This window comes from Anthonomus grandis, chromosome 18 (genome assembly GCF_022605725.1).
Source record: "Anthonomus grandis grandis chromosome 18, icAntGran1.3, whole genome shotgun sequence".
Taxonomy (NCBI): domain Eukaryota; kingdom Metazoa; phylum Arthropoda; class Insecta; order Coleoptera; family Curculionidae; genus Anthonomus; species Anthonomus grandis.
The window spans coordinates 11,076,774-11,093,772 of NC_065563.1; the positions used below are offsets into that span (position 1 = coordinate 11,076,774).

Genomic DNA, 16,999 nt, shown 5'->3' on the forward strand with positions numbered 1-16,999 from the left:
TAATAAAACTACCATTGTCAAGGTGACAGTCAGATCGTGTAAATAAATAATGTAAGTCGGCGCCACGCCCAAAGACAAATTATCCGATAATTGATAAACATAATATACAATAACCATTCACCTGCGTCCCGTGTCGTGTACGTGGCGACACAACTAAATCGGTAGCAAATCGGATTAATCTGCGTCAACGGGTTCGATTTATGCAATCGATGAATCATTTTGTCGGTTTAATAATAATTGATATGGGGATTCACTCATTTTTCCAGGCATTTTTAGGTTTGTGACTGAAGGGCAATTTTAACATTTAGGTGTCCCAAATTCAAGGGTGACCATTGGAATCTCGGAAAACGTAAGAGTTATAGGGTCGGTTAAATGCAGGCAAAGTTGCGCAATTTGGAGCTTAATAAAATGACGTTTAAAAAATTCCGGAGATATCCAAACAAAACCGACATTTGTCAAAATCGTTTTTACCGTCTACCGACTTTATTTAAAGAGACATCGGAAAATTAAAAACAGTTTTTCATCGCCCCTTTTTATGTCCTACAACATGACGTAAAAAAAAATAATCCGACGTTTCGTTCTTTTTTAATCATCATCAACTTTATTTTTTCTTATGGGCGCCATATTGGATTTTCTCATTTTTAAAAAGTATTTTTAATTGGCTTTAAAATGAAGTATGGCACTTGCATGTCCGATTACTCCTTCTAGTACTTCCTATAAGAAGAACTCCATGAGTGCAAGAGAGAAAGCCATATCAATGGGATTTCCAAATAAATTTATTTTATATAAACTGAAGCTATAGAATGTCACAATGGTCACCCTCGAATTTGGGACACCCTGTACAGTGGCGAATAAAAGTATGGAAACATTTATAAATTTTTAATATTTTTCATTCTTAATTTAAATTCGATTTTTGTATTAAGCGACAATAATAAGCGAAAGCAATATAGCATATAATAAAAAAATAAATATACGCTCAGATATACAGTGTGGCCCAAATTATGGGTGCACGTGTATTGGAAACTATAAGGGATAGAAAATTGGTTGAATAGGGAAAGTTGTCGGGCATTTAGTTACCAAATTAAAGCATAAAGCAAATTCTTAAGAGTAATTAATTTTTAAGGAGAATATCAGGGTATAGACTGTCAAAGACCTTCCTGATATTACAGAATATGATGCCGCGTGCAAATAATTTCACTGTATTATTAAGAGATACCAGTGAAGAAAAATTTGACATATTACATTCCAATTACATGTAATAGGAATGCAATCGTCAGATATTTGGAACAGTATCCAGAAAAACAAGAGCCACGTCCAAGACTACTCGCTAGGCTTGTCATGAACCTTAGAACTGATGGAAGTCTTGAGATACCAACGATAGAAAATTAGCAAAGGGACAATGAAGCTCGCGATGAAAACATTTTAGACCATTTTAATGCGAACCCGAAAATATCGACTCGAAAAGCTGCAACTGATATACCGAAGAGTCCTTAAAAAAATAAATATCGTCCATATAAGTCTACGTTTAGGTTTAAGGGATACAGACTACCCAAGACGATTAGAATTTTCAAACTGGTTTGTAAGGCAATGTCAAGAAAAATGTATTTTTTATATATTATATAAATATCAATATATAAATACAGGAAATAAACTTTGACATTCTTGTTATTCAGTTAAAAAAACATAAACACTCATCCTAGTGGTATAAGAAAATTAAAAACTGAAACTAGAAATCAGTCCCTCTATCCTACTCAGGCTAGGAGAGTTGGACATTACTTGGAATCGATGGACCTTGAATTTTATTATTTATCAACTTCTTCTTCGTTTGTCGATAGACTCCGCTGCATCCAACGCATTCATTTTCCATATCACTGAAACACTCTTCTTCACTAGACAAATCATCTAAAATAATGTCATCGGACTCTGAAGAAGAGACTACTGTATGTTTTTTTTTACGAATTTCCAACCGTTTAGGCTTCTTTGGTATCTTTGACTTTCTCGTTGACTCTGGCACTTTACGCTTCTTTTCTATTTCTGATGTACGCCGGTGAAGATATAACTGCTCCCAGATTGGCTCGGACCTTTCTCATAGTTGGCGTACCTTTGGGTACAGGGGCCGTATTTCTGAAACCATGCCAGAAATCTTCGAATTCGAACGGCACATGAACTAAAAAGTGCATTTTTGAACAGCATTCGAAATTTCATTCGCATACGAATATAAAATGTAGTGGCAACGAAGCAGCAAAGTCGAGTTCTATTGCAGGCAATGTGAAACGGGATGAAGACGATAAAGATTTTTTAAGCTAACCTACAATTTAAGTTTAAAAATATCAGGGTTTTCGAATTGACTTTTTTATGTTGGATTCAAAAAATAAAAAATATTGCGATTTTGTGTCGAGTGAGCAAAAGAAAGAACTAATTTCATTTATGGCAGAGCACTCGAAATTAAAGTCGAGTAAATTCACCGAAGATTTTTCAGCTAAAACTGCACAAGCCTTGTGGATAAAAGTAGCGGACAGATTACACAGTCTCCCTGGAGCACATAAAGCGCACATCATTTCCATCATAATAGGCTTGCTTAATCTATATAATTTAATAAATTGAGCATCTGAATACATTTCAAATGGGTCAAGAAATGAAGAGTAAATCCTATTCCTTCTATCTGCCAGAGTTTCAATCTCTTCCAGTGCATCGACGACGTTTCTTTGCACAAGATTGATTAATCTTGTCACTTGATTATAGTTGTTTTGTTTTCAATAAACGACAAAAAACACTACGAAAATACTTAACGAACTCACACAAATAAAAAAAAAAATCAAAGCTAGTGTAAAATCAAAACAAGACAAGTGGCAGAATCAAATTGAAAATCGCACACGAACTTTGAATGGTATATACCGCATGCGAAAAAGTTCGCATACGATGCGGTCGAAAATATAGTTCAGTTCAGAGATCTATTAGAATCTTTGATGTGCCGTGAATAGTCCGTGTGCCGATGTTGCTTGTATTGTCACATGACATGCATGTTTAAATCGCTAAATTGTATGTGGAAAGAGTCATAAAGTAATATTCTAAACGATATTTAATCATCCCATTAAATAAATAAATGTTTTAAGCATTTTTTAAAGAATTTATATAATTTGATTCGTAAAATTTGACTACATGCGCCCACGTACTATTTTGTTAGACGTCTGACTTAAATCACAGCCAGTATCTAAAACTTTATTATTCGGGATTTTTGGGTTTAGTTTTATTAAGTTAGAAATTCAGGATAGTTGATAGCAAGATAATATTTAATTTAACTATAAGATTTAAGTACGTAAAATGAGTTTAACCAAAAATTTTGATTTTATAATTTTAGTTTTAAGCGCCATCAGTTTATAACAAGTGATGAGAAAATAGAAGGTACGAATTACTCAGGCCCATTTATTCTGTGGATTAGGACATTAAATATTTACTTTTTGACACAAAAGGGTAAAATGTTTTGGTTTGTCTTCAAATTTTATATATTTCCTTTTTTTGGTCACGGAGATTTATTTTTACTTGGTGGTGATTATTAATAGGGATTTTGGCTGCCATATTTAATGTCCTTTATTATTGTTTTTTTTAAATTAATACATATTATGATATATTAATATACTCACGAAAACCCCCATCTCTATATTTAGTACCAACTTCTTTTGATAAAAAGTAATGATGTAGCCAGAAGAGTGGAAGTATATTTTTTAAAATAAACTTTTACATTAAAAATCATCTAGCTGTCTATATTTTATGCATGTAAAAGACACAAGTTTTACTTATAAAAAAACACACACTTTACATCCTGAATGTAATATTTATTAATTTGTTTGCCTCATATTTAGTTTTTGTGCATATTAGGAGAAATTAGATGAAAATTAACAAAAATAAATGATTATACTAAAAAATAAAAATCTTATACAAACACTACATTTTAAGTATACTGGATCCTAAAACTACAGTGAGGATACTAAATACTTTTATAGATTTAACCACTCTTTTGAATCTGGCCCAAAGAGTTAATATAATTTTCTAAATTTTGTTTTTTTTGCCTTAGTTCTTTAGCAGTTACTTCCATTAAGGAAGGAAACAGTTTCTCTGTTGCCACTATGAATTCCAACTTCATCTCGCATATCAGCATATGGATACTAAAGCATTACATAATGTATACAGTAAGCTGTAAAAAACTAAATTTTAGACTTTAATTAATAAAAATATGGTTTTCTTACTATGGCAAAAAAGGGACTTTTTCCCAGAAAATGGAAATCTTACATCAATCATACCATGTTTCGGCTAAATAATACATGGATCTTTCTTCCTCCCAAAAGGTTTTAATTTTCTTCAAATATTCTATACACCACCTAATAATTCCATTACAGCAGCTCTTTTGTTAACCATCTCAAGCTTAAATCCAAGTTTTATCAGGTAACTCCGCAAGGTTGAGACTGAGAAATGTTTGTCCCTTGCCGATAAGGTGTCTTTAACCATATCTATGGTCAGAACCTCATTGTTTTTGTATTTAGAATATACACCTTTCCTTAGCAATTTGGCAATATCCGTGTCAAGTCCCTTTGATGGTGGTCATTTGTCCGTCTTGAACCATTATAGCATGGAGATCTTAAAAAATGGCTTGGCATCTGGTATTATGTACAGTGTAAATAAAAAAACCAGACTACTGCGAAAGCTGCATTAAAGGCAAGCAGGCCAGAAAGCTACTTCCTTTCAAAAAGGATAAGAAAGTAACACAGAACAAGCTTGACTTAATCCATTCCGACCTAGTAGGGCCAATGGACGTGGAGTCATGGAGTAAAAAAAAACTACCTATTCACTCTAATTGACGACAGCACAAGAAAAATTTTCTGCTATTTTTTAGAAAATAAAAGCGAAGTTCCAGAAATTTTCAAAACTTTTTGCTCAATGATTGAAAACCAAACAGAGCGTAAAATTAAAGTGCTGAGAACAGATAATGGGGGAGAGTACTGCAATGAACGGCTAGGAAAATTTCTAAATAATCGTGGAATCAACCACGAACGGACACCGTTCCTTATACCCCGGAGCAAAATGGAGTTGCTGAACGATATAATCGCATTATTACGTTCAATGCTTATTAATTCGGATAGTCCAAAGCAAATGTGGGCAGAGGCCGCAAACACAGCAATTTATCTTCTTAATCGTTCTCCAATAAAAAAGATACGTGGGAGGACGCCAGAAGAAAAATGTTCTAGTAAAAAAGTTGACTTGCAACATCTCAGAGTCTTTTGTAAGGTTTTGTTAACACCACACCATATTTTATTTCAAAATAAATAATATTTACTTTTCTACAAACGTCGCGTTTTAATTGCTAGTCCGTTTGTTACTACCCTGCAACCTCGGTCGTTTCTCTTTTTTATATTCCAACAATTGTCTTTCTTGTGCACCCATGGTCTCCATAAGCCCGCACAAACACTTTCCTTTTCATTTGCCCAATTTTCCTGCCTATTTTCTTAGGGTCGAAACATTTTAAGGTCTTTAGTTATAATACAAAAACAAATTCACAAAAAAACAAATAAAAAAAACACGCTTTTCACAGTAAAAACTGCAAAAAAGTTAGACGAATACAGGCCAAATTCTAAATTCTCCACTTTCATAAACGTGTAAAAAGCAAACCCATCAAATAATAATAACACATGGCCAACTATTAAAGGCGATAGACCCATCCTTAAAGATCTCTTTAAAAACACGACGAAAGTTATACAAATACAGCTCAAAAATTTATCTGGGTACGGCCCCGTAATCCTCAAAATCAGTGTGATAGAGAGAGATACACAATCACTTGCACAGGCAAAAGTAGGAATCGCCAGAACGCAGGTGTTTTATCTTTGTTTAATAGACTGGCTAAAAAGAGGTGACAAGTCTGTGAGTGCTGGAAGTGTTATTTTGTAAGATGCTTGGATTTTAGTCTGCGGTCAATTTTTTGATATTATTTTCTTGTGATATTATTTTCTTTCTAAAAATGGACGTTTTCGAAAGAAATCAAAAAATAGTGTAAAACATGGGGTTTTACGTATATTTCAAATGATTTCATAGATAATCAATATAAAATTTTGTTATTTAAACATGTACACTATCGGACAAAAGTAGAGAAACTTTTTAAATTTGCGTTTTATTTGAATACTTCAAAACTAATGCAGTTCTACACATAAAGAAAATCAACAATAATTGTTAAGACTTAATTTGTATAAAGTAAAATAAATTGTAGAAGAAAATCCTAAGATTTAATTTAATTAAACAAAATATTTATGAGACAAAAGTAGAGAAACTAAATTTTATTCCAAAAGTACAAGTTATTTCTTATTTCTATCTTAGAAAAATTAATAGTAAGTAGAGTATCCCTTATTGGCAATCACCTCGCGGCATCGATTTGGCATGGATTCCAACAGTTTCATAATGGTTTCCTCTCCAATAGAATTCCAGGAATCTTGTAAAACTTTTATAAGATCATTTTTATTACTGATCTGATGTTGCCTTACACGCCGGTCTAGTTCCTCCCAGAGGTTTTCAATCGGGTTAAGATCGGGACTTTGCGCAGGAAAGTCTAAGTACTAAATAATCCTCCTTCCCTCAGTCGTCTTTGTATGGTCTTAGAACTAACATTAACACCAGGTAATTCACTTAAAATTTTATTTGCTGATTTGTGAGGATCAGACTGGGCAATTCTTTTTATCATCATTTCCATGTGTTTGGTTGTTTTTCTTGGGCGGCCACTTTTTTTAATGCTTTTTGTTGAATTTCGTGTTTTAAAATTAGAAATTGTCTTGCTAACAACGGACTTATGCAAATTAAGCGTTTTACTAATGTCCACTTGTCGTATACCACTCTTGTGTGCATCAACTATTTTTCTACGAAGGTCTTCAGACAAATATCTTCCGCGAGGCATGTTGATTAAAAAAACTATGCAAAACTATCAACAGAACTCACGTAAAGCGAACTAAATACTAAATTTGGACGATTGATATTTAGGTTTCTCTACTTATGTCCATCCGAAAATATTTGAATTCTTTTATTGTAAATAAACAACTGATAAGAGGCATGTAAAATGCGGTAAAAAAACGCAGTTGTTGAGAACTACAATATTTGTAGTAAATATTTAATTTAAATACATGGTTTCCGTAAATCAAAGAATTTTTAGAAGTTTCTCTACTTTTGTCCGATAGTGTATGTCATGCGACGATAAATACGACATAGGCGCACGGACTAGTTAGTGCGGCATCTGCGAAACATCAAAGATTCTAATAGATCTCTGAACTGGACTTTACGAATATCGATTTTTCGTGCGAAATCCTCTAATTTCGTATGCGAATCAAATGGTTTCAAAAATACGGCCCCAGGAGACACCCGGTCAAGAGCTTATTTCCAGGCGTTATTTCCGACTCGACTGGAGCACCTGGTTTTGTGTTGTTAGTATTGCCGTGAATCCCAGAACATCTCTAGGGAAACCTATGGTTGCTGTACGCTCCTTTGGCGGATAATTTGTGAGCATCCTGGTTGGCTAACTATTCAATTCCACAGTTTCGTTTCCAGCAATTTGCTGCAGTAAAAACGCATAGTCCGGCATAATATCTGGATTGAATGGTGATATGCCTGTGGCTTTGAAAGCCGATACTTCGTTATTCATGGTAGCGGCTTTGCCCCAAGATTCTTCCAGGATTTTACCAAATTGCAGCTTTTTATTTGGATGGACCATCACTGTGCGTCGACATGTTTCATAATAGAATCATTTGAGACTCTTAAAAAAGGCTTGGTCAAGGGGTTGAAGGTAATGAATGGGTGCAGTGCGGGGGTAGACAAAATAAAATTTTATCATTTTTTGTTGCAAATTCTAAGACATAAATGTTTGTAGTGTGGGAAGTGTGGCCATGCAACAGCAGTAAACTTTTTCCTGGTGGCTTTTGCGGAAAAAATGTTGTGTTAACCAGTGAAGAAATATTTTGTTGACTTCTCAGACATGCATATTTTAGATCCTATTTTTTTTTTCCCTTGAAAATACAAAAAAGGGCAAAATGCACCCTCTGCATTGCAACAAGCTATAACACTGATGGTTTCGCCCTTTTCATCGGGGCTAATGGATGGTACACTTTTTGGACCCGTTGCTGCAAGCACTTATTCGGTTTATTGAATAATCCATTTTCGATAAGAACCGTCTGCGGTAATGCAGCAAGTATTTAAGCACAGTTTCTCTCGACAATCCTATAGTCCTTGCTACAGATGTGTTTTCTGCTTTGCGCACGCTATTGTCTGGATTTCTTCGTAGAAATGACTGCAACCATACTCTGTCAGCTTTGCCTGGAAGTTGAATATATCAGTAGCTAAATATCAATATTTTAAACCTCTTACCGGCCTTAAATTTATGCCTAATTCTAAATAATTCTTCCAGATTAAACGCCATTATCCTCAACTCAGTTCTTGTAGGCGCAAAGCCGTGTACTTGTAGTTTCTTGATATGTTTTGACAGCTTTTTCTCGGTAGTTTTACCCAGGCCGCCCAGCCGCTCCGTTTTCTCTAAGTTATTCGTACTATTACTATTTTGTGTCTTAATGTGGTTTTGGATATATTATAAGACCTTCACTTAAGCTCATTTCATTGGATATGACCGCAGTTATAGCTAGGTGTAAATCATCAGCGCTCCAAGTAGCCGTCTCTCCTCGTAAATATCGCTCCAAAAATTTTAGGAGAGATGGACCATCAAACAACATCATTGTTCATCAAACCCCGTTTTGTTCATCAAACGGGGTTTGATGAACAATGACCACTTGTAACTACTAAAAACAACAATAAAGCATGGAGTACATGGACTAAGAAACTGCGGATGTCGAAATTTTTTTTCTAAAATGCAACTTTTTGATTTTTTCCAAATATTTCAAAAACGGAAAAAGATAAAATCGTTCTAAAGCGGCACTAAATTAGTAGCTAAATGCCCTACAACTTTCCCTATTTAACCAATTTTTGTATCTCTTATAGTTTCCAAGATACATGAACACCCAATTTGGGCCACACTGTATTTTGGAGATTTAAATTATAAGGAAAAACACTACTATTCATTCAATAAATATTTCTTTATTAATAGTTAGTTTGCCACCCATTAGCATTAATGACTGCTTAGCATCGCCTTCCCATTGAGTCAATTAGCTTCTTACAATAATCGATTGAAATTTTACTCCATTCATATCCATAGATCTTCTCGGTTCTTGACGTCTCTTTGATTTTTCAAGTGCTGCCAAAGAATCTCTCTCTATAGGGTTTAAATCGGGTGATTGGGAAGGTCAATCCAATACTTTAATTTTTTCCTTTAAAAGTAATTTCTTAACTAGTCTGGAGGTGTGTTTAGGATCATTATCCTGTTGGAAAATCCATGACAGGGCAACAAGTTACTCTCCAATATCTCAACATACTTTTGAGCACTCATAGGCCCATCAATTTTGACCAGTGGACTAGTCCGATATCGCCTAAAATACTCCCACAACATGAGATTTCCTCCAAATCAAATACTTTGGATCGAATCTTTGACCAAGAGGCTTTCGTACTTTGGTACTTCGTATTCTTGGTAATAGGTTTAGTTCTTGCTCAATACCATATCGCTTTTAGCGCTTGCAGTGATCATGCTTAAACTCTAAATCTGCAATAATTTGCAACGAAAACCAAGGAGGATAGATGCATTTTCTTCGGGCAGTTTTGGGAACATTATCATCAAGAATGTTATATACTTTAGCATACAACTGCTGTATCGATATCTAATTTCTAAATCTCAATTTATGTTAAAGAATTCCTTGTATAGTATTCATAATTCAATTTATCGATTCTTTTGGTCCTGTTCTTCCTCTCACTCAAAAGCACCTCACAAGAAAAGTGAGTTTTCCAATCAATTGACGACATGAGAGTTAAAAGTGAATTTTACCAAAAACCACGAAAACAAACGAAACGACTTTTCGGCCAGATCTCACTAGAGGCGAAAAATTCCTCGAAAATATGATTATTATCTAATTAAAGCCAATCGTGGATCTGTTTATTCAATTGTCCCGACCGCTTCCTATATAGAGAAACCGAAAAGGATGTCCGAAAGCGCGATGAGAACGATTTGTTCCTTAAATGGACCACATTACTGCCGTGAGGTCAACAACTCGACGAAAAAAATACTCGCGGTAAAAAAATCAGGTCAGAGTTCAGATTCGTGTCAAGGAGCAACCCTGAAACCGACTGTATGTACGTTATCGTTGCGAGAAGTTATAGAGCTCTTAAATTTCGATTTTTTAAATAATTATTAGCGGAACATCATCCAACATGTGTATTAATTAAATGGTCTTCCAAAAAGCGTAAATATCCTTCTCCAGTAAGAGGCTCATCTAATACAGAAGGATTAAAACCGTTTTTCCTAAGTGTCTTCCAAACATCCACATGTGATGCTAATCATGATAACACATAAACATTTACATTTTCTTCATTTTTCACATTTAGTCCTGCCTCTGGTTCAAAATTAATTCTTACGCTTGGAAACATACCTGTTTCTCGAGCATTTGCAAAAAACTGTCTGAAAAACTTTTCGATTAGGAATTCTTAGCATTACACAAAACCATACACGAATATCGTGTCGGTATACTCCCTATGGTTGAATGTGTGAGTCAATACGTAATGGAAACTTTGCTCTTTTCAAATTGAGAGGCTCAGAATCAATCAAACTGACAACTATGTTTGTCAAAACTACCAGTCAATTAAAATAGGTATTAACAAACAATGATGAAATACCTGCAACGTGAGTTAGAAATACAGAGAACGTAATTATTCCAAAAATTTACAAAAAAAAACTTTAGAGCCGTTAAAACATATGGGTTAATTTATCGTATTTTGGCCTTCTGAATATGTTCCCAAAATATTTTCTTTTCCTCCAGAAACACCCTGTATTTAGGTCTCCCATTATAATAATATAGGCTATAGGGCAAATACAGGATAATACACTATCGAAATCGGTTATTAAATTATTTATGTTAATATTTGGCGGTTTGTAAAAAGCGCCCGCAATAAGAGTCAAATTTCCAAGTTTCCAGTTGCAAATTCGTTAAAACTGGGTACCAAAGACCTGATATTTAGATCTGCAAACTTCATTTATGCTAAACCCTATTTTAATATAACCTGATGAAATTATTGATTTGGAACATAATATGTGGTTGGCTGTAGGGTGAAGCGGCTGCACTATTTGCTGGGTATTCTATACAGGCCTCCTTCTTGCAGTTATACACAGCTATATAGGGGCTGTTGACACATTGCTTTCCGCATTGGGCCACATGTATGACTATATTATCTTAACAGAGGTATGCAGGTTATTAAGTCGAGAACAGTGGAAATGTACGATGTAACATACCATAGGCTTGTTTATTCTTTCTTAAATTTAAGCCTCAATGTTCATAAACCTAAACTCATAACTTTTCGAAATTTTAGACATTTTGATAAAGATTTGTTTAATGCTTTTATGAGTAATACTGATTTTGGCCAAATATTGACCCAAGGCTCTATTGATAACTCCGTCGAAATACTCAACAAGCAACTAATTGAAATTTTTGATTACTTTGCGCCTTTAAAAACTATAAAGCTTAGAACACAACCTAAACCATACTGACACAATTAAAGAAATGATAAAACTGAAGAAAAATGCATATAATAGATACAAGCACTCACTTGCTTCGTCTCATAAAAATTACTACCTGGATCTTAAGCATTACTTATCAACTGAATAAAAAATGAAAAATAGATTTGGCCAAAGCTTGATAGTTGGAATGTTCATTCTAGGGCTTCATTTGAAATCCCTGGTAGCCTGAAAGATATCGCAAGAATTAGCCATTACTTTGCCGGCATAAGCGATAGGGCCATCCCAGTGGACCCGGAGCTGGACAAATATTATTCGTCCAATACTATATTACCTTCTTCGCATAACACCTTCAAATTATCAATCGTTACAGAGTATGATGTTTATAAATCATTTTCGCAGATTAAATCAAAATGTATGGGTATTGATGGGATAAGTTACGATATGCTTCTGTCTATTTACAATAACTGTTTACAGAATGGCGAATATCCTATCATAAGCAAAACGGCATTAGTAAAGCCACTGCCCAAGACTACACATGTCGGTAGTCTGGATGAATTACGACCAATTAGCCTCTTGACGATCCTTGGAAAAATGCTTGAACGACTGGTTTCCGACATGATGAACAATTTTGTTCACTCTCAACACATACTGCCGGATGTTCAGTCTGGATTTAGAGCTTGTCATAGCACAGCAACGGCACTTAGCAGGGTTACTAGTTGCATATCTAAAAACATGGATGAATCAAAGGTCTTCTGTCTGGTACTTTTAGATTATAATAAGGCATTTGACCTTATTAACCATGATATGCTGATTGCTAAGCTGCACTTTTTTGGATATTCTGAACAAGCTTGTGGCTGGTTCTCATCATATCTAAAGCATAAAAGGCAGGTTGTGGACCTTGATGGGGCTATAGGTCTGACATTCAATATCTTCAACTCAGGGGTCCATTCTTGGTCCCGTAATTTTTGCCCTTTTTACCGCTGACTTACCATCTCAGATTCATCAATGCTCATCACATTTGTATGCTGATGACACTAAGCTTCTATGTTCATTTTATCCTGAAGATTCTTGCGAGGGGCTTGCTGGTGTCAATGTTGATCTGAACAATGTCTGCGACTGGTCTTCTGGGCATGGTTTGTTGGTTAATGCCAAAAAAAGTGTACCTACACCTGATTATTGGGTCCAAGGTCGTCAGGGCTAAGTTCATTAGGTACAATTTTACAACCATTCATATAAAAGGAGTATAATTATCCCGTCTGTTGAATATGCTAGAAATCTGGGCCTTGTAATGGATGTTGTGATGAATTTTCGGCAGCATGTTTTGAAGAAGCTGTGCTCTGTTTACTTAAAATTGAGGAGCCTTTATTCTTTTCAATATGTTCTTCCTGACCATATTAAATACTTCTTGGTGGAATCCTTAATCCTGTCACAGCTAGACTACTGTAACTCAGTTTACTACAACTACCTTACAGAAGAGTATAAAACTAAAATACAATTGGCTCAAAATATGTGTATGCGTTTTGCTTATGGAGGTCGTAAGTTTGACCACATTACTCCATTATATATCAATAATAAATATTTAAAATACAATTTTCGTGTTGACCTCCACTTTGCTATGTTTGTATATCGAATTGTAAAACACAACTCTCCATCTTATCTTACAGAATATTTGACTGCAAGGAGTACTTTACATAACCTTAACCTTAGAAATGTGGCTCATTTTGATATTCCCTTTCATCGCACAACAAAATTTGAAAACTGTTTTGCCTACCGTGCGGTGGAATTTCTCAATTCAAAGTATTTGCTGGCTCTGGTCATTATTCTTTTAAGAATCAATACACCAAGTTTTTACAACAGATGATAGCTTAATTATTTTTTTTTGCTCTTCTCAATACTCTACGTCTGGGTTGTGTTAGTAGGCTTAAGTTGTCTGTATATTTATTTTTATTTAACTGTTTGCTTCTTATTATTGTTTTTTTAACAGTACCGTAATTGTATGTAAAATGTATGGTGTTATGGAAGATCGTTTTACGCGAATAACACCTTTTGTGTATATATGCTATATTAATGCCCAATAAACTTGATTTTGACTTTGACCCTGAATACAATTTGTAGGTAATATTATTTATCTCTGGCAACAGAAAACAAAGATAAAGGTTAGTATTAAGTAAGCAAACTACACTTAGTTGCAGATTAACTTAGTTCTAATATTTCATATTTGAAGGGTTACTTCACACAAGCTCGAGTCTGGTGCATCGTATATACAGGGTGTTTTTTTTCATACAAACATGTGTCCTGAAATGCACCCCCTCAGAGCTACAGCCCGCGCAAATTGCTTGAAGAAAATCGATTATTTGGAACCGTGACTACAGTTACGCGTCAAATGTCCTAAAAATTTGCAATTTCCCGTTTTTTGAGTGCTCTTTTCAGTTTCTGTGACAAAAATGTCTTGGGGGGCTTACTTTTCTGATGGCCCCTATCTTATGTTTGCTATAATAAATTTAAAACTTGTTAGCCATGAAAAAGTCTTAAATTTTTATTTTTTGCATTTTTTTGATACAAATAACCGTTTTCTAGAAAATCACTAGTAAACGAAAGGGGAACATTATTAAACCCGAGGAACTATCAAATTAGAAAAACGAAAAGCTTCCCTAAATTTGAGTGTTTTTGAACCATTTTTAAAACGAAAAATGTCAAGAGAACCCAAAAAAACTGAGACTTTCAAATTTGCAAATGGTTTAATGCATAACTAAGATATATAGTATATAGACACTATAAGATATATAGACACTTTTGTATTTTATAATGTTAGTGTTATACGCACGCACAATAAGTATTAAGTTCCGAAAGTGCTTTTTTCTATGGTTTTATTGGAATTTGATTTAATTGGAATCGAAGGATGCAATTAGATTTTCTAAATCGTTTCTTAAGAATTAAGTCATGAGATAGATCTTGAAAAGTTAAGACAGGAATGTGGAAATCATTTTATCCTATAACGAATACTTAATTAGGGATCTATAGCCTCTAAAAGTTGATTTTCAACTGTCTCTTAATTCAAAAACTACTTGACTAAATTATGACATGTAACAAATCAAATTGTTTAAATTTTAACGCAGAATCAGAAAATCAATAATTGCTGCACTTATTAAGTTTTCATTTTTCTCAGTTAATTACTGAACCAACCCGAATCAATGCACACAGCTCTTCTATAACAGACCTGATTTTTTATAATCGTGAAAACGTTACAGAGGTGGGAGTTAGAGACCACTTTCTAATTTATTGCACTTGACATTTTGATAAATTGGATAAACTGCCCTACAACAATTTTAGCTACCGTGATATTAAAAATATTGATAGTGACAGTTTTCAATACGACTTAAGGCACATTAACGTCCCTATCATGCATTACCATTAAAAATGTAAAAGGTCTCTTACTCCTTGATAATTTAGAGATTGATCAATCAATCGAAGATTGTCAAGTTTTAAAAAGCGACTTCTGTAATGTTAAGTAGCTTTAATTTGAATGGTGGTAAGTGTGCGTATAAGTCATTTACCTTAAATAATAATTCTGTTATTTTTAATTACACTTTAAATATTGAACAATTAAAAATAGTTTCAGGAGTTTTTTCACACTCCTTCCTCTTTTTCTGGCCCCATTCTATCAAAGGTGCTAGATCTACCAGACACTGACTTTGAATTTGGATTTTCTTGTGTATAATACTTAAAATAATAAAGAACAGTGCTAATTATCCTCACATTTGAACCAATTATGAAGACAATTAGGACTGTTCTTAATTGTATCTAGAGGGTGCACGAACAAATCTTTAGAAAAGCTCGTCAATCTATAAATTCGATCATTACTTTAGTAATGCCAGCATCAGTTTCTGGATCAAACGTTTCCTGGTAGATGGATTGGGAAAAGGGGTACTATCGAATGACCCGCGAGATCACCCGATTCATCTCCTCTTGATTTCTTTTTGTGGGGACATCTGAAATCGAAAATGTATGCCACCCAACCTGAATCGTTAGAAAATTTACGGAACCGCATCATTCATGAATGCCAACGAATAACACCCGATAGGAACAATTTGAATAATTACTATGGAGTAAACAGCGGATATTTTCAACATTTATAATAAGATAATGCGTAAGTACTAATCAATAAAATTAAATTAGACTTCTTTGGAATTTGGAGCTTAAATTTACAAAACAGCGCTATTGTAAATAAAATTGAATCCTGTTTCAAAAGATGTATCACAACACATCCCTTCCCATTTAAAAAATAGGGGTGATTGTCGCCCCCGCTCATTATTCTTTCATATTATTTGAAAGTGGATTGGTGGAACATCATTTATATTTTAAATTAATTATTTTTTTTCCTTAAAAGTGTCTCTCCCAATACCAGAAGCAATGTTTTAATTGATTTAGAGTAATTCTAGGTTTCCGGTAAAAAAAATTGAATTAATTGAATAAAAATTTTATTAAAAAATTATGAGATTTTTTTATTAAACGACATTTGATTTTCGCGCCTTAATTTTGATTGGTCCAATTAGGCACGTTTAACTGTCAGGTTAGTTACAACAGTTTCCGTTGCCAAACGAGAAGTCTCTAGTAGATTTGTCAGAAGAATTTCATCAGTTTGTGTGCAACCACCACGTCTCCATAGTTTTATGTTTTAGAGATAGAGGATATTGTATGAGTATCAGTCAGGTAATTCGTCCTTTTGCTTTTAATGATATTTTAAATGAAAATTATGCTTTTATCAAGAAGGGACTTAAAACCTAGAAATAGAATTTACTTTTCTACAGCAAAGATATAGAGACTCAAATCATCCCTCTTTTTCTGACCACTCCTTTTATAAGTAAATTACTTCACACAAGCTTGTGGATTGAATATATGATCGTGAGGTGATCCTTATTTGTCATCTTTTTTCTATTATTAGTCTATTGTTATAAGGATAAATAAAATTTTTTTTTTGAATAACATGTCAGTGAACAAATCATACATTCACACGTAACCTTAAACCATGGAGGCCTGTATCAAAACTCTTTAAATTCCTTAAACGTGTGCAGAACTATAGTTGTGTTTGAAAAAAATAAGCTCTACTCAACAAATCTGTGATATTTTTGATGTTCGATTAATCTATGTATTAGAGGTATGCTGCTTTATTACAAAAAATAACGAAAAAAACAACTATATAATGAATTCTTATAATGCCAGAAATCGCGTAAACAACACAAAAAATAAACACAAATTCAAAAAACAGATCTTTTAACTATCTTGCACCAAAAATTTTTAATTTAATTCCAAATAACATCAAGAGCGTTCAAAACATTTAAAAAATTATGTAAAAATTTTATCTTCGAAAAT

The 16,999-nt window shown here is 33.9% G+C and overlaps 1 protein-coding gene across 1 annotated transcript in view; it reads right to left on the reverse strand.

Moving 5' to 3' along the window:
- Nucleotides 1–16,999, reverse strand: part of LOC126747078 (serine/threonine-protein kinase S6KL-like) — an 89,742-nt gene that overhangs the window by 27,011 nt on the left and 45,732 nt on the right. The window lies entirely within an intron of this gene.